The sequence below is a fragment of the Equus przewalskii genome, chromosome 17 (genome assembly GCF_037783145.1).
Source record: "Equus przewalskii isolate Varuska chromosome 17, EquPr2, whole genome shotgun sequence".
Taxonomy (NCBI): Eukaryota; Metazoa; Chordata; class Mammalia; order Perissodactyla; family Equidae; genus Equus; species Equus przewalskii.
In genome coordinates, this window is record NC_091847.1 from 18,922,926 (window position 1) to 18,938,263 (window position 15,338).

General features: G+C 38.5%; 1 protein-coding gene across 8 annotated transcripts in view; it reads right to left on the reverse strand.

The window, feature by feature from the left end:
- Nucleotides 1-360, reverse strand: part of ZRANB3 (zinc finger RANBP2-type containing 3) — a 216,319-nt gene extending 215,959 nt beyond the window's left edge. For 7 of the 8 annotated variants that reach the window (XR_011528336.1, XR_011528335.1, XM_070579605.1 and 4 more), the window contains exon 1: nucleotides 52-293. The gene's annotated coding sequence lies outside the window, so the exon portion shown is untranslated. Of the gene's footprint in view, nucleotides 1-51 lie in introns of all 8 variants that reach the window. The other variant, XM_070579602.1, reaches the window with a different exon arrangement.
- Nucleotides 361-15,338: the final 14,978 nt, after the last annotated feature.

The following is a 15,338-nucleotide window of genomic DNA, read 5'->3' on the forward strand; positions in this document are numbered from 1 at the left end:
CAAGAAAGAAACTACCGACTCGCCCGCCACGCCACTCCCAGACGGCCACACCTGGTGTATTTGCTGCAGAATCTCCAACTCCCGCCACAGGTTTGGCGTGCGTCCGCCCCAAAGCGGAAGTGACTTCAAAGGGCCAAACTGAAAGTAAGAGAGTTCAAATACCAGGAATCTAAAACCCCTACGGTGTTCGGAGAAAATTCTTCTGACTACCCTTCTATTCCTTCTCTCTCCTGCTGCGCGGCGAAGAGAATTCACGACAGCCTTGCAGCAACTAGTTCCCCGCCTTAAACTCCAAATCATTCAAAAGTTTGTCCCTTTTCATTGGCCAACGAGGCAGCATGGGTACCTCCCAAGAACTACAATTCCCGTCAGGCCTCGCGGGAAATAACCGGAGGAAAGGATAGGAGCGAGAGCAAAGCACATTGGGAACTGTAGTCAGCGCCGAGCCCAAAAGGGCAGTCACCCCGCCTTCCTTCACCAAGGCTGAGGAAACCAGGTGTTCGGCTTAGAACCCGTTACCGCCAAGAGGAGGGGCCAAGCCCTTAAGCAGCATTCCTCATTTCCCTCCACATGGAGGATAAAAATTTTTTTTACTCCTATAAAGCACTATAAATACTCTTTGAAGAAATATGGTTCTTTCCAATATCTCCAGGTCAGTAAAAACTGCCAGAACTCCCCCACCTTAGGCTCCAACTCGTGGGAAAAGGTGGCTCTTTTACAAGTGGGCAAAATGGCTGTCCTCTTGGTTTTACCATTGGTTCTCCTTTACGTCCTTCAAGGGCGGTTACTTACCAGCGATTGGCTCTTTTTCCCTTGAGGGTGGAGGAAGACTTGGCACTGCTCTCCCGCGGCCCGGGAGGATATAAAGGGGTGGAGCGAAGGCAGTTTGTTCAGGCCTGATTGGATGATCCCCTTGTCACTCAGAAGATGTACAACCTATGATTTGTCGACTGGCCCTCAAAGAGAACGAAGAGGCGGGGCTAGTGCGTGATGGGAAGGGGCGGGCTTCTGCCAGCCGCGGCTGCCGCTGGAGCCGGTGTCCGGGCTGGTGATGGGGTTAATTCCTTTTCGTAAGACTCTTACTTGCGCCCACCCAGCCCCGCCGACGCCCCGCCGCGCCCCGCTCCAACCGCCTCCTCCTCCTCAGTAACGCGGGTAAGAGATGCCCTTCCCTCCCCCTTCCAGCTCCCCGGGAATAACGCGCCTAGCTCCCCTCCCCCGCCCGCCAACCGGTAGCGCTAACGGAGAAGCAGGCAGGCAAGGGAGAGACGTGGTGTGGGAGAAGGTGGCCTTCCCCGCCTGGCCGTCGGCGCTCCAGCCAGGGCCCCGTCGAGGTGCTACTGCTACCGGCTCGCCAGGAGGTCGGGTTCCGAGGGAGCCCGGCTCGCCTGGCCCGCCGCTGCGGCTGCAGCTGCATCCACTACCTTGTGCCCACCGCCCCCACTCGGGGACCATGTGAAAAGCAAACCCCTCGAGGCCTAGCGGAGGAGGCAGGGGAAAGGTTCCCGAATCCCTGCCATGGCTGCTGCTGCTGCCCTTGCAGCCCCAGGGACTGGGGAACCAGCCACAGCAGGCCTGCCAGGAGCGGGTGCCGTGCGTGGCTCTGCGCTCTCGAGGGGCTGGCGCCGGTGCCCCGCGCTCCCCGGCCCACCCTGCGGCCGCGGCCCCCGGCCTCGCACCGGGAGAATTTTTAGAAAGGAAATAAGGCATTCCGACCGGTCGGTGAAGTGTAGGTACATTTGCTTTTGGTACCAGAAAAAGTACCATGGGGATAGTAAAAAGAAAGTTGAATGACTGTCAGTGCCACGGACCCTGGGGATCAGATTTACACATTTTATGGTTAAGCCTTAGCCTGCCCCCCAAAATCCCTGTGTTTTGGAAGTTTTTTTTTTTATCGTTGTTCTCTTTTTTTGTTGTTGTTACTAGGTGCCGTCTTTGAGTTTGCTTTGATGTTGAATCTTAAATTGTTGAGGTTATCATGCTTCGTGTATAATTGTCCCGGGATAGCAAGTCAACTAAGTAAAAGGTGAAGAGGTGCTTTCTAAAATATTAAGGCCTAGTAAATAGCAGATGATTTTTCTAATAAGATTTTCCAGTGGGAAAAAAATATATATATCTCTCTCCAAGGTTATAGTTTGCCTAATTGTAACTCTGCAGAAACTCTTTGCTTTTAGCTTAAGTGTCATTGATTACAAGAACTTTTCAGTAAAGATGGTTAAGGTCAGACTGGAAGCCCATCTATTTGTAATATTTGAAACAGTAAGATCTATGTAATATTTAATATAGTATGATACTAGTATAACTAGAGTGATGGGACACACCTCAGTTTAACAAAAATTTGGCGTATTTGGCCGTAGTTGAGAGAGTGCTTGTTCCTCTCATATTGGTTGAGTGTTCATCTTTTCACTCTACTTTTTTGCCTGGTTGAATATGTCCTTAAATAATGGATTCTGTAGTTTGTAGTAGACATGCCTGTAATCAGAGGTAAAATTCTAGGCCCACTTCTGAGGCTTACTTGTCACCAGAATAAACTTGGGTTCTGAAGAAATACCTGAATTTTGACTAGGTGTTAAGACCATTTCTTCAGTGTCTGAGAAGACTATACTCGTTTAATTGATCTTCCATATTCCATAACTAATACACTTAGATACCAAAGTGACATAGATCCATAGATTCAGGATCTGGAAGAAGTTGAATGTGTGTTAAAATAAAAAAAATGAAACACATAACCCTGAAAGGTAAGTCCCCTCAGTTCCCTGCAAAGTACCCATAGCATACATCGCTCAGCATAGCATTTTCTAAAACTTCATGGTTAATTGATAAATTGTGTGATGGATGCTTTTAGATCTCATGTGCTTTATGTACAGAAAGGGCTGATGAAAAGATAGGAGGCTTCTCCAGTGTCTCATTAGCTGTGGGACTCCTCTATGAGCCTCAGTTCAGTTTCTTCATCTATAAAATGGAGATGATAATGCTTAACTCCTGGAGCTGTGAGATTTAGAGATGAAGTGTGTAAAGCCCCTAGCATTGTTAACTTGTTATTTTCATGCATATTGAGAGAATAAGTTTGCTATCATATGCACAAGAAGGTGTTGCCTCAGAACATGTTGTGTTAGTGAGGAATACTATGGGGGTTTTCGTTTATATAGTGACTTCAACTAAGTGCAGCTAGCTGTTTTCAAAGTGAAAGGTATGGGGGAAGTTGGTCATCAGCTAAAGAGGAGTTGTTTGTTTTATAGAAGATTTTTTGGTTTTGTGTTAAAATGCAAGTGTGGAATATATCAAATGGATTATCTGGAATAAAGTGTGTGGTAAATTACTGTTTGTTGTTAGTGCAATCGAGTTGATTCCAACACCTAGTGACCCTGTGCACAGCAGAGTGGAACCCTGACTGGTCTTTGTGCGCCATATCAGACAACGTTCTACTGCTATTCATAGGGTTTTCATGGCCATTTTTCCCCAAAGTGGGTGGCCAGGTCCTTCTTCCTAGTCTGTCCTGGTCTGGAAGCTCTACTGAAACCTGTCCACCATGGGTGACCCTGCTGGTATTTGAAGTGCTGGTGGCATAGCTTTTAGCATCACAGCAACACGCAGCCGCCACAGTATGTAGAGATAAATTATTGTAATATCTTTTAAATTTTATTTAGCTGATATGTGTTTCAACATTTTGTTTATATAGTTGCTATCCATATTCATTGTGCTACCAGGCTACTGGCAAGCAACAGTTGAACGCTTTAATACAGAGTTAAGTTGAAGCAAGTCATTTGAGTTCGTTATGGCCATAGGCTGATTACAGTTTTGTTGCTGTTTTTAATTCTCGTTATTTATCAGTACTTGAGGGGTTCTTTTCTGTGAAACAAAATGCCAGACACACTGTTCCCTTCTCTTCCCAGGCACTTCTGCAAATGCACTGGGTCTTCATACATAGTAGTGTCCTTGGAGTTTGTGTAGTTAGACAAATTTAAGGTTAGCAGGAAAAAAGTTTTATTGTGAAGTCTTCTGACAGTAGTGCCTGGCCAGGGTTCAAGGCAGCTGTACCTTATGCTGAATAGTGAGCTGAGGTACATAATGTTATGGCGGCCCCCCAAGTTATTGAACCCAGTACAATTGGATGCCTCTTCGAGGGGCCTAACATGGCAGCAGCAGTAGAAAATTTTATAAAATTGAAATAAGCTTTTTCAAATATTATGTGGAAGACAGGCATTGCCATGCCTTGCCAAGTAATAAAAGAGATTTTCTTGTGCTAGCACTTTACCATACCTAATTATACCCATTTGAGTTAATGTTAAATTTTAATTCCTCAAAAATAAAGAAGCACTGGGAGTTGATAACAGTTTTATTTTTTCCATTCTTGAAAATGGTAGCATAATAAACACTTGATGAGTTTGTATTATATTCTTGCTATTTGAATTAGAAAATTTCGCTATTAACACTTTCATGATCTATTATAAATATGTTGGGCAGTCTGTGTGGTCAAAGAGATGTGGTTACAAATGGCAGTGAGCTTTTCAAACAGCTCTTGCAGCTCCAAACCACAGAATCAGTACTCTTGTCTTTATAGTCACACTTGAATCCAATGATGATAACTTATTTCTTATGACTTAACTGAACTGAGATGGTTATCACAAAGAGAAGGGAGCGTGTCAGTTTTTTCTCAGTATAATAGTAATCTTTTTCTAAAAAAAAAAGAAATCTTCTACTTAATTCCTGTGAATTGATGTTTACAAGTAATACAGACATGTACAAAGAATCAAATCATATAATCAAACAAAATTTTATTAACCTTGCCCCCCAAATAAGGATGTTGTATAATTAAACAAATTTGTACCTGATAAGATGTGAGCATGTGTATCTTTTCCAGAATTTAATTCAATTAGTCATTAGCTGATGGTTGAAATAAGAGATGAGTTATTTAATCCTGGCTCCAGACTAGTTCTCTACCTTATTTTCCAGTAATTTGTTTTTTTTAAATTCTCAGATTTTATCCTTTAATGTTTTGCTTTTTCTTACCTTCTTAGTTCCACACGTGCCTATTAACTTAATTTTTTTCCTGTCAGTTTTGAAAGCCCACACTTTATGATCTTTATTGTTCTCTCTTTGCCTTCTGAATTGTAGATTTCTGACTTTTTTCTTAATTTTCTACTTGTAAGGTCACTCCTCTAAGCAAATTCTGAGGTTTAAGAGCCTTCTTATTTCATAAATACTAGACCATGTAGCATGTTTAAGTGATTGTTCTTATAGCCTGCTTGACTAATGTTTTCATCTACAACTCCCTAAAACTATTTCCTCTACAAAAGAAAGTAAGTATGGAAAATAAACTAGATTTGTTTTTATTCTTGAAAGGCAATAATTTGATATTGTCTTGTCTAAGAGTTTAAAGTACTATAATTTAACTTCTACCAACTTTGGTTTGATCAATGACAGATATAAATTCCTTTTGTGGGCTAGTTGTGTGATTAACTTTACTAACCTGTGTTCTACATGAAAGAAGTTCTGTAACTGGTATAAAATATCACCTTACAGTCTGAGTCAGAAGTTTAACTAACTGCAGATTTTCTTTGCTGCCTTGGCCCTCACGGGGAAGGGAAGCTGTGGGATTTAATTTTTAAAAAAAGTTTTAGTATTCGGGGGTAAAAAAATCTCTGAACCTGTATGCAAAACAGTGGCTTAAGTAAGCATAAGGCCTTCATTTTCAAAGTCCTCTCGGGAAAGAAGCTTGCTTATTACAGAATTGCTCTGTTTAAAAATAAGTATCTTTTTACTGAAAATGATCCAAATGCCCTTCAATGAGTGAATGGTTAAACAAACTGCTGTTACCATACCAAGGAATACTACACAGCAATAAAAAGGAATGAACAATTTGATACACACAACAACTTGGATGGCTCTCAAAGGAATTGTGCCAAGTGAAAAAACAATCTTAAGATGGAAAAACCATATGGTTCCATTTATATAACATTCTCAAAATGACAGAATTATAGTGATGGAGAACAGATTCATGGTTGCCAGGCATTAGGGATTGGGTGCGGGGGCAGGATGGTTGTGACTGTAAAGGAGTAGCATGAGGGATCTTTGTAGTAATGGAACAGCTCTGTGTCTTGATTGTGGTTGTAGTTACATAAATCTGTACAAGTCATAAAATTGCATGGAAAACACAGACAAATGAGTGCATGTAAAACTGGTAAAATCTGAATAAGGGTGTGGATTATATCAGTGTCAACTCCTGGTTTTGATGTTGAACTATGCTTAAATAATGTTATCATTAAGGGACTCTGGATGAAGAGTACGTAGGATCTTGTACTGTTTTTTGCAACTTCCTGTGAATCTATAATTATTTAAAAATTAAAAAGTCAACTACAAAAATATCCGTTACTTATGTATATGTTCCTGTATAGTATTGAAAAAAGTATCTGTTTTGAAACAAATATCCTCTGCAAAATAGCATTCATACATTTCATATTGTTCATCTGTGTTACTTTTCCTAAGTTGTGTTCACATGCATCTGAGCACAATAGAAATACCTCTTCATCAAACATATCTGAAATGTAGTTTTCATTTTCATTTATATGCCTTGTTTTTCCTAAGTGCCAATTCTTTTCTCATTCTCCTTTTATTAGGGCTTGCTACCCTTTTGCTTTCCAGAGCCCCTCTTCATATAAACTAGAAAGTATCTGATTTATCAGTCATCTATATTGTTCATTTTCCACTTGCTGTAAAAGGATTTTGTCAAGAACTGTGCGTTCATTATTCAACCAGATATTTACATTTTAAGTCTAGTGATTATCTGTAAGACAAAATAAAAAATTTTATCCCCTTGTAAAGACATATAAAACTAGCAAATGAGAAATACCTTGGAGGAAGAAAGTGATATAAGTGCTTGTTAAGTTACGCTATGTTTACTGTGTGACTATACACCTTTTATTAAATGTTCTAAAACAATGGGAGAGGAATGTGAGGAGATCAAAAGTAAAAGTGTAGAGGTGGAGGAGGATACCAACTTGGGGAGGATAAGCTTTCTGTTATATGAATGACCTTCCTCCATTTTGAGTTAATTATTGTGTATGGTGTGAGGTAGGGGTCCGTATTCATTCTTTTACATGTGGATATCCAGTTTTTGTCTCAGCATCATTTGTGGAAAGACTATTGTTTCCTCATTGGGTTGTCTTGGCCCCTTTGTTGACCATAAATGGAGGAGGTTATTCTCAACTCTAAATTCTGTTCTATTGATTTATATGTCTGTTCTTATGCCAGTAATACCACACTGATTATATAACTTTGTAACAAGCTTTGAGATTGGGATATCTGAGTCCTCCAACTTTGTTCTTTTTCAAGATTGCTTTAGCTATTCTAGGTCCCTTTTATTTCTTTGTGTAGTTTAAGATCAGCCTGTCAATTTATACAAAGAAGCAAGATTGAACTTTGTTAGGGATTGTGTCAAATATGTAGGTCAGTTTGGCAGTTGGGGGAGTATTGCTATTTTAACGATCAATATTAAGTGAGAGAATTTCTTTAATATTTAATGATTCACTTAAAAAGAATAATAAACCCACTTCATGTTAATGTAAATACTGTATTTTATGAAAAATAACTTTTAAAAATTAAAAAATAGTGAGAAGAATGGCACTACTTTACATTTTTAGAAATCTGCTGCTGTCTGGTTTATCAGAAGATAGCTGGGTTCTCATACCTGCTTTTGCATTCAATCTGATGTGACATGTGGTTTTGGTTGAAGTATGAGAAGATTATTTGGCCACACATGAATATATAGAGGAAAAGGGCGGACCTCATGGACCCTTTGAAAGGATCTTGAGGATCCACAGTGGTCCTTGGACCACACTTCGAGAACGGCTTGTCCAGTTAAAAGAAATATATATTTGGAAACTCAAAAACTTGGTTAAAGGTCACAAGTCTGCCACTTAACAGCTGATGTGATTTTGAGCAAGTAATTTAGCCTCTGAGTCTGTTTCTTCGTTTGTAAAATTAGGATAATGACATTCCCTTTTAGAGTTTTTGTAAGAAGAAAACAAGATCATGCCTATAACATTTTGAGTATATAGGAACGCAAAAGAATTGATGCTTGTCTTTCATTTATACTTGTCAACCTCTCTCTATTATACAGGATTAGCTCATGTTTTTCCACTGAAAGTTTGCATATCACAGCATGGTGACCTTCATGTAAATTTGGTTTATTGTATGAGTATTTACTTAAGAGCTGAGCTCTGTTCATATAGTTTCTACTATCAGTCCTTTTAATTACAAATCATGAATGTGAACAAGTAAAGGAAAGGAAAAGGCCAACAAAAAAGATAAAAGAATCTCTCAGAGACGGGGAGTTAAAATTGATGACTCCTTTAAGACCCTTTGTCACCTCACTCCAATCCTGCTATTAACTGTTGAAGAATGAAGGAAACTACAAAAATTCTGCCTTAAATTAAAGAATGGTTCTTCAGCATGTATTTTCCATGTTAAAACTAATAAAATTAAAATATAAATGTCTCCAAATCCTTAATGATTCTATAAATACTGAACTAAATCATATATAAGGTTTAAAAAATAAACTCTGCATCATTACTGTAGTAACTTTAGCTTTGAATTTATCTGCAATGCTAAAGTGATGTGATGATTGCTATCCAGGGTGTGAAATGAATGGATTCATTCATCATTCATTCAGCAGTTAGTGAAAACATACTAGTTATATAAAACATTAAAAGCCCTTGCCTTCATGGATCTTATTTTCTAGTGGATGAGACAAAGAAGTGACATTTATGGAAAATATAATGTCAGAAGCTATTGCAATGAAAAAAAAAAAAGCAGGCTGAGAGGTTAAAGAGTGATGGAATGAGGAGTAGGGTCTATTTTAGATAGGGTGGTCAGAGAAGACCTCGTGACATTTGAGCAAAAACCTGAATGAAGTGAGGGAACAAGCCATGAGCTATGTGAGCGAAGAACCTTCTGGGTAGAAGGAACAGAAAGTACAAAGCCCATGAAATGGGGGCATACTTGGATGGAGATGGAATTACGCGTGTTTACTGAAGTTCAGCAGTGTTCTCCCGAAAAGAGTTAGGATTTAAAGGAACAAGTATTTTAAGAACACTTTGAGGTGTGGCTCTGGGGCTGTCAACTATGCATATTTATTAGCTAAGTGAATAATTTCCGCTGTAGAGCCTCCTAATCCCAAATGTACTAGATTTTAAGGGACATTTGCAAAGTCTAAACCCAAATCTTGAATCTTCGCATATCAAGAGTTTCTTTTTTTTTCAGTGCTAAACCAAAAGATGTGGTAGTTTTCTTAAAATTACCTGCATCACAAAGACCAATAGATAAATCTTTGTGCTTTGTGTTGGAATGTGAGAGAAGTCATCTGGTCCAACCTTAGTGATTCTCAAGGATCAGTCCAGTGGCACTCACCTGGGCAGCTTTTCCTAAAGTTATCTGCATTTCCTTTCCTTTCTTCCAGGGGATATTTGAGTGGAGAGAAGGGGAAATATCTGGCTCGTGCCTTTGGAGCAAGCTCTTGTGGGGATCTGACATGACAGAGAAATCAATCAGATAATCATTTAGCCTTTGCTTGAACTATTCTAGTGATGGCAGTGCATCCCTAGGGGACTTGTCTTTACATTATATTTCTTTGTTTCAGGGTCTTCAGATTAACATTTATATATGTGTATGTGTGTGTGTGTGTGTATCTCTTTTGGGGTTTTTTTTGATGTAGAGGGCATAGTCAGAGGAGGTGAGGTCCAGCTGGTCCCAGACATAATTGAAATGTTATCATAAAGGTGCATCAGTATCAGGTTCACCTGTCCCTTCTTCCTCCCCTCCTCTCCCCTCCAGAGAGTAGAAACTAACGTGTGGGTAGGGATGGGAGACTTTACCTGCCCAGGCCCAAGACCCTCCTGCTTGGCCCAGTTGTCCTAAAAAGGGGAAGGGTGGAGGAGCAACCCTATAGATGTCCTCAGTTGGTAGCTGTCTCCCCTTTATACTCCCCCTGGCAGTTTGGCGCCCTCCTTAGACTTGCTAGGTTATAGTCCTTATTGTTGCTGGCTGAGAACCTAAATCTAGTCCTTAAAGCACATTAGATCTTGTCACAGAACCAGGCAACTAGACCATAATGGTATCTTTGTGGTTTTAGGTTTTGTCTTACTCAAGGTGGTATGACCACAGGAAAGAAATGTTTTGAAGAACATTTTTTAAACTTATTTTTAGGTCATTTTGATAACAATCAAGTTGATTTGAGGAAAATGATGCTCAGATTTAAGTGTTTTTACTTGGGTAAGTTTGCTAATTTCTGTATCTTTTGAAGTAAAAAAAATTTCATATTTATTGTTCAATATGCTAATAGATTTTAACCTTTTTTTTTTTTTTTTTTTTGACTGGGATAGAAAACTGAGCCAATGTAGAACTTACTGCATTTCTAAAATTAACTTTTTGGAAGGTTTGTATTTTTTAAAAGCTTTTTTAAAAATCAAAACAATGCATACACATAAAAATCAAACAGTAACAGTGGATCTGTAATTGATTATCTTTCCCTTTTCTACTGTTTTATTATCAGAATTCATGAATCACTTGAGGAGGGCTAGAATATTCTTAGCACCAAACATCAAATAGATTCTTTTTTATGCTTCCATCTTTTTATCAGAAACATGTCACATTATTTTGTTACATGTTAGAAGCATGGATTTCCTATAATTTTTTTTCCGGTTTTCCTGGAGTTTCTATATCTGTGGTTTTTTTCTGATTAACAAACAATAATGTACTGTCAACATACCCTCAAAGTTAACTCGGTCTCTGTTTCACGGAGGCCTCTTTCCCTCAGAGAGTTTCTCTTGGATTCTTGTGTCCTGCTCTCATCCTGGGACTTCCCTTCACTCCCCTCCCAGGTTGAGTCACCTGATTGCTAGATCCCGTGGATCCTTCCTCTTTCTTGTTTTTTACGCTCATTTTGCTAGGTGGTAGCCTGAAGTAGCTTCCCAAGAAAAGTTGCTCAGAAAGTAAACCTTTTGAGATTTTCCCTGAAGTCTTTATTCTGCCATCAAACCTGTTTGATAGTATAGAGTGCTAAATTCAAAATCATTTTTCCCTTGTACTTAGATCGCTGGTGTCTTCTCGCATCTGAGTTGCTTTTGAGAGACCTGCTGCTGAAATTTTTCCAAGCATATGCAGAATTTGATAGATTACTCAGTTCTACAATTAACATTTTGCTCTAGCTCTATCCTATTTCTATCTGTCAGTCTATCTTATTTTTTGATATATTTTAAAATAAATTGCAAGAATCAGTATACTTTATTCTTGAACATTTTGGCATGCATGTAATTAACTAGAGTTCAGTATTTGATTACTTTTTTTTTTCCTGAGGAAGATTAGCCCTGAACTACCATCTGTGCCAATCTTCCTCCACTTTATATGTGGGTCACCACCCCAGTGTGGCTGATGAGTCATGTAGGTCCATGCTCAGGATCCAAACCTGCCAATCCAGGTCACCGAAGCGGAGCGCACTGAACTTAACCACTATGCCCTAGGGCCGGCCCCGATATTTGATTATTTTTTTGTAGGTAGAAGTGCATACAGAAAAATGCACAAGTCACACATGTTCCATTCAGTGAGTTTTTGACAAATTGTGTACACACCTGTAACCCATGTGTCAGTGTATAGATATATCTGTATATATCTATATTCAAGATACAGAACATTGCCATCACCCCAAGGAACAATAATCAAAAGTTCTGATTGTTTTCCACCATGTATTTTCTTGTGCTAGGATTTACAGAAATGGAATCATACAATATGGACTCTTTTGTGTAAGCCTTCTTTCGTTCAACATGTTTTTCAGATTTATCCTTGTTGTGTGGATGACTAGTTCCTTTTTATTACAGAATAGTATTGTATTGTATAAATATATAGTTCATTTTTCTGTTCTATTGATGGCCACCTGTGTGCTGTTTCTAGTTTTTAGTTATTATAAATAAAGCTGTGTGACTCGAAAGAATTTGAGAATGTTTTAAATCTTAAATTAAAAATACCTGCTAACATGTGATATACTACACAAAAATCCATTTGTTCATTTCTTCTTCTTGTTGTCTTTTTTTTTTGCTGAGGAAGAGTTACCCTGAGCTAACATCTGCTGCCAATCTTCCCCCCCCCCCACCTTTTTTTTCTTTTTGGTACGTGAGCCACTGCCACAGCATGGCCACTGACAGACAAGTGGTGTAGGTCTGAGCCCAGGAACTGAACCCAGGCCGCTGAAGCAGAATGTGCTGAACCTCTCCACTAGGCCACCAGGGCTGGCCCTGTTCATTTATTCTTTATTCCATTCTTTTCCTAGTTCTTGAATTTTTAATACAAAATTGTTATAACTTAGCTGAGAATACTGTCACAGTTTTTATGATTTCTTGCTAATTCTCAGTAGTATAAAGAGCAGGTAGGAAGATTGCTTAAAATCGCCTCCCGTTTTTTAAAGTTTTGAACGTTCTTTTTGAAACTTTAGAATTAACCTGTTTTTCCTAGTCCGTTGATTGACTTTAGATAATTAAGTGTTTGTATTAAATAGGTGTAGTTAAGGGCCCAGCCAAGTGGCACATCAGTTACATTTGCACGTTCCGCTTCAGTGGCCCAGGGTTTGCCGGCTCAGATCCCGGGTGCAGACATGCCACTGCTTGGCAAGCCATGCTGTGGTAGGCGTCCCACATATAAAGTGGAGGAAGATGGGCACAGATGTTAGCTCAGGGCCAGTCTTCCTCAGCAAAAAGAGGGGGATTGGCAGCAGATGTTAGCTCAGGGCTAATCTTCCTCAAAAAAAAAAAATAGGTGTAGTTAAGAGTGTATCTTTCCTAGAAGTTAGCATTTCAGCATATAAAGCTGTTGAATTTTCGAGGTGGAAGTTTTTAAAGAATGTGTTAGTCTGACATTAACTTTATATATGAATCACCCGTGATCCAGAGAGGCATGACTTTTTCAGTTACGAATGCATTTTGCTTGTTTTTTAGTAAACATTATCACTTCTGCTTGTTAAAGTTTTGGAATGGCTGTGTTAAAGACCCAAGTTTCAAATCTTATATTCATGATCTAGAGGGTCTTTTCCAGCTCTAAAGTTGTGTTAAATCCATATAACTCAAGAATGAAATTTTCTGGTTGCAGTACTACATTGCACAAGAGTTTATCCTGATACAATGTCCAGTGTGCACATTCCACAGCTTTTTGTGAGTGTTGATTTTCTTTAGAATGCAGATTTTGAAATTTAATTAAAGCAAAAACGAGTAAAGTATTTTTTTAGTTTGGTATTCAAGCCGTATTTGTGGCACATGAAAATTACTTTATGGCTTTTCTCAAAACTGCCTACAGCTACTATACAACTCTTCAGTTGCATTTACCTTGCTACTGAAATGGAAAACCCAATGATAAAATAGGTGACAGTTAAAGAGAATTGACTTCAGTGTGAAGTGCAGCTTATATCTACTTGTGCTTTATTGGCCTCTAACCCCTATAATTTAATTTTAGGGAAGACTTACTCATCTTTTCTCATTTCATTTTTTGCACGGTTTATATGGCATTTGTGAAAAATGGTTATAGAAATGCTGGTACTGAGAAAAGGGATAATTGATGTTCTTGTCTGTGAAAATTACACTAAGATGACAAAATGGCTACTAATTAAATTGTTTCTGTTCTTAAAGACATACCTCTACCTTCAAGAAGCTCATGACTTGATGGGGATCCATTTGAGTCAAAATGTTCATATGGTAAATGGCTGCAGCTTCTATTTCCTTTCCTTTTTTCTCCTCTTTCTACTCGTTGTCCTCCGCGTTCCCCTCATCTTTGGACAGATTGCTTAAAGATAGGACAGGATGAATGGAGCTATGAAAAAGGAGCAAGAATCTCAATGGGTGGTCTTTTTAATTGAGTATATGAGATTCCAAGGATTACCAGGGATTTACACTTCCTTCCAGATGCACAATAGAGAGCTAAATGAAAGTTGCTGGTCAGGTAACCATTAACTGAATTGCTTTTATGTATCCTATCATAAAATTTGAATACAAGCATTTTTGTCTTGCTTTCATTTCTCTCACAACTGTTCACGTGGCATCCTATGCTTCAAAGATATTAAATTGTTTACCCAAAGTTAAAATAACCAGTTAATGGCCCAGCTGGGACTCTAAACTCCGAGTCCAACTTTATACTATACCAGGTAGAAAGGAATGAAGTGGGTCAATTAATATGCCCTTTCTTAGCCCCAGAACTTAATGGAGGCAAGGTTATTGGGGAACATTTCAAAATAGACAGCTTGTCAGACTTATTACAATCAGACTTTGTACTTTGTTCTGTACTTTATAATGTTACTCTTAGAATTGCCAATTGCTTAAAACCAATTATTTATGTGCTTAGAAGACCTTCCCTCTTGACTCAAATGCTAATATTTATGACTATATTGTAAATGAGCCTGAGCTACTCAGAGTGTGCTGATTATAAAACTGCAAAGTTAGCATAAATTGTCCATGATATAACTGAAAAATAATTTCAGTTTATTTGGTAAAGAGTTTGTTTTCAGTCTACTCTGGAAGAGTTTTTGCTTTCAGCATTGTAAGATTTACTGTTACGGAAATATATACTGAAAATATGAAAGCATACCTACATCTCTTTTAACTTGATGACTTGATCCAATTCGAAATTTAATTCTTCACACTATAGATGAAGTCAAGCAGTTGTAACTTCAGAATATCTGTATATAAGTAGCATGAGAGTGATTATTTGGTTGCTGGTGCTAGCTACTTTTTTCATGGCAAAGATACTGTGTTTATTTAGATTGTGTATTAATTAAGAGTGGCTTTTAGGGAAATTGATACAGATTAAAAAATAAGTACTATCTTATTTTGTAAACCAGGATTTTTTTTAAATTAAGTTTTATGAAGTAGAACACTTTACTAGCTAGTTTGTTGTTAATGTTGCTTGACATCCATTCCAAGAATAGTTTTCCTGTTGTCTAGATTATTTTTCTTTCTATCTGAAATAGTCTTTCTGAACTAAAGTTAAGCCAAACTGGAGGAAATTCAGTATATTTCATACTGAAATGAAGTGCAATACTTGGTTCCATTTTTTTGCAAGGTAAGATTTGTCTTTTTTAGGATCATAATAAACGTGTTTTGGCAAAAGCCAAACAGCAGTGATTTGCATAAATTTTCAACAGATCTGGGTTAGCAGTAATGTTTACAAATCATCACTATGAAAGGAGAAGGCAAGAATTGAGATGTGCAGCAGCTGCAAAAATTGGGGATTGAGAAGCGCCGGAATATGGTTCTTTAGGTGCCTTATGATCCCAAAGGTAGTGAGGAATTAGACTTGGTTTTCATGAG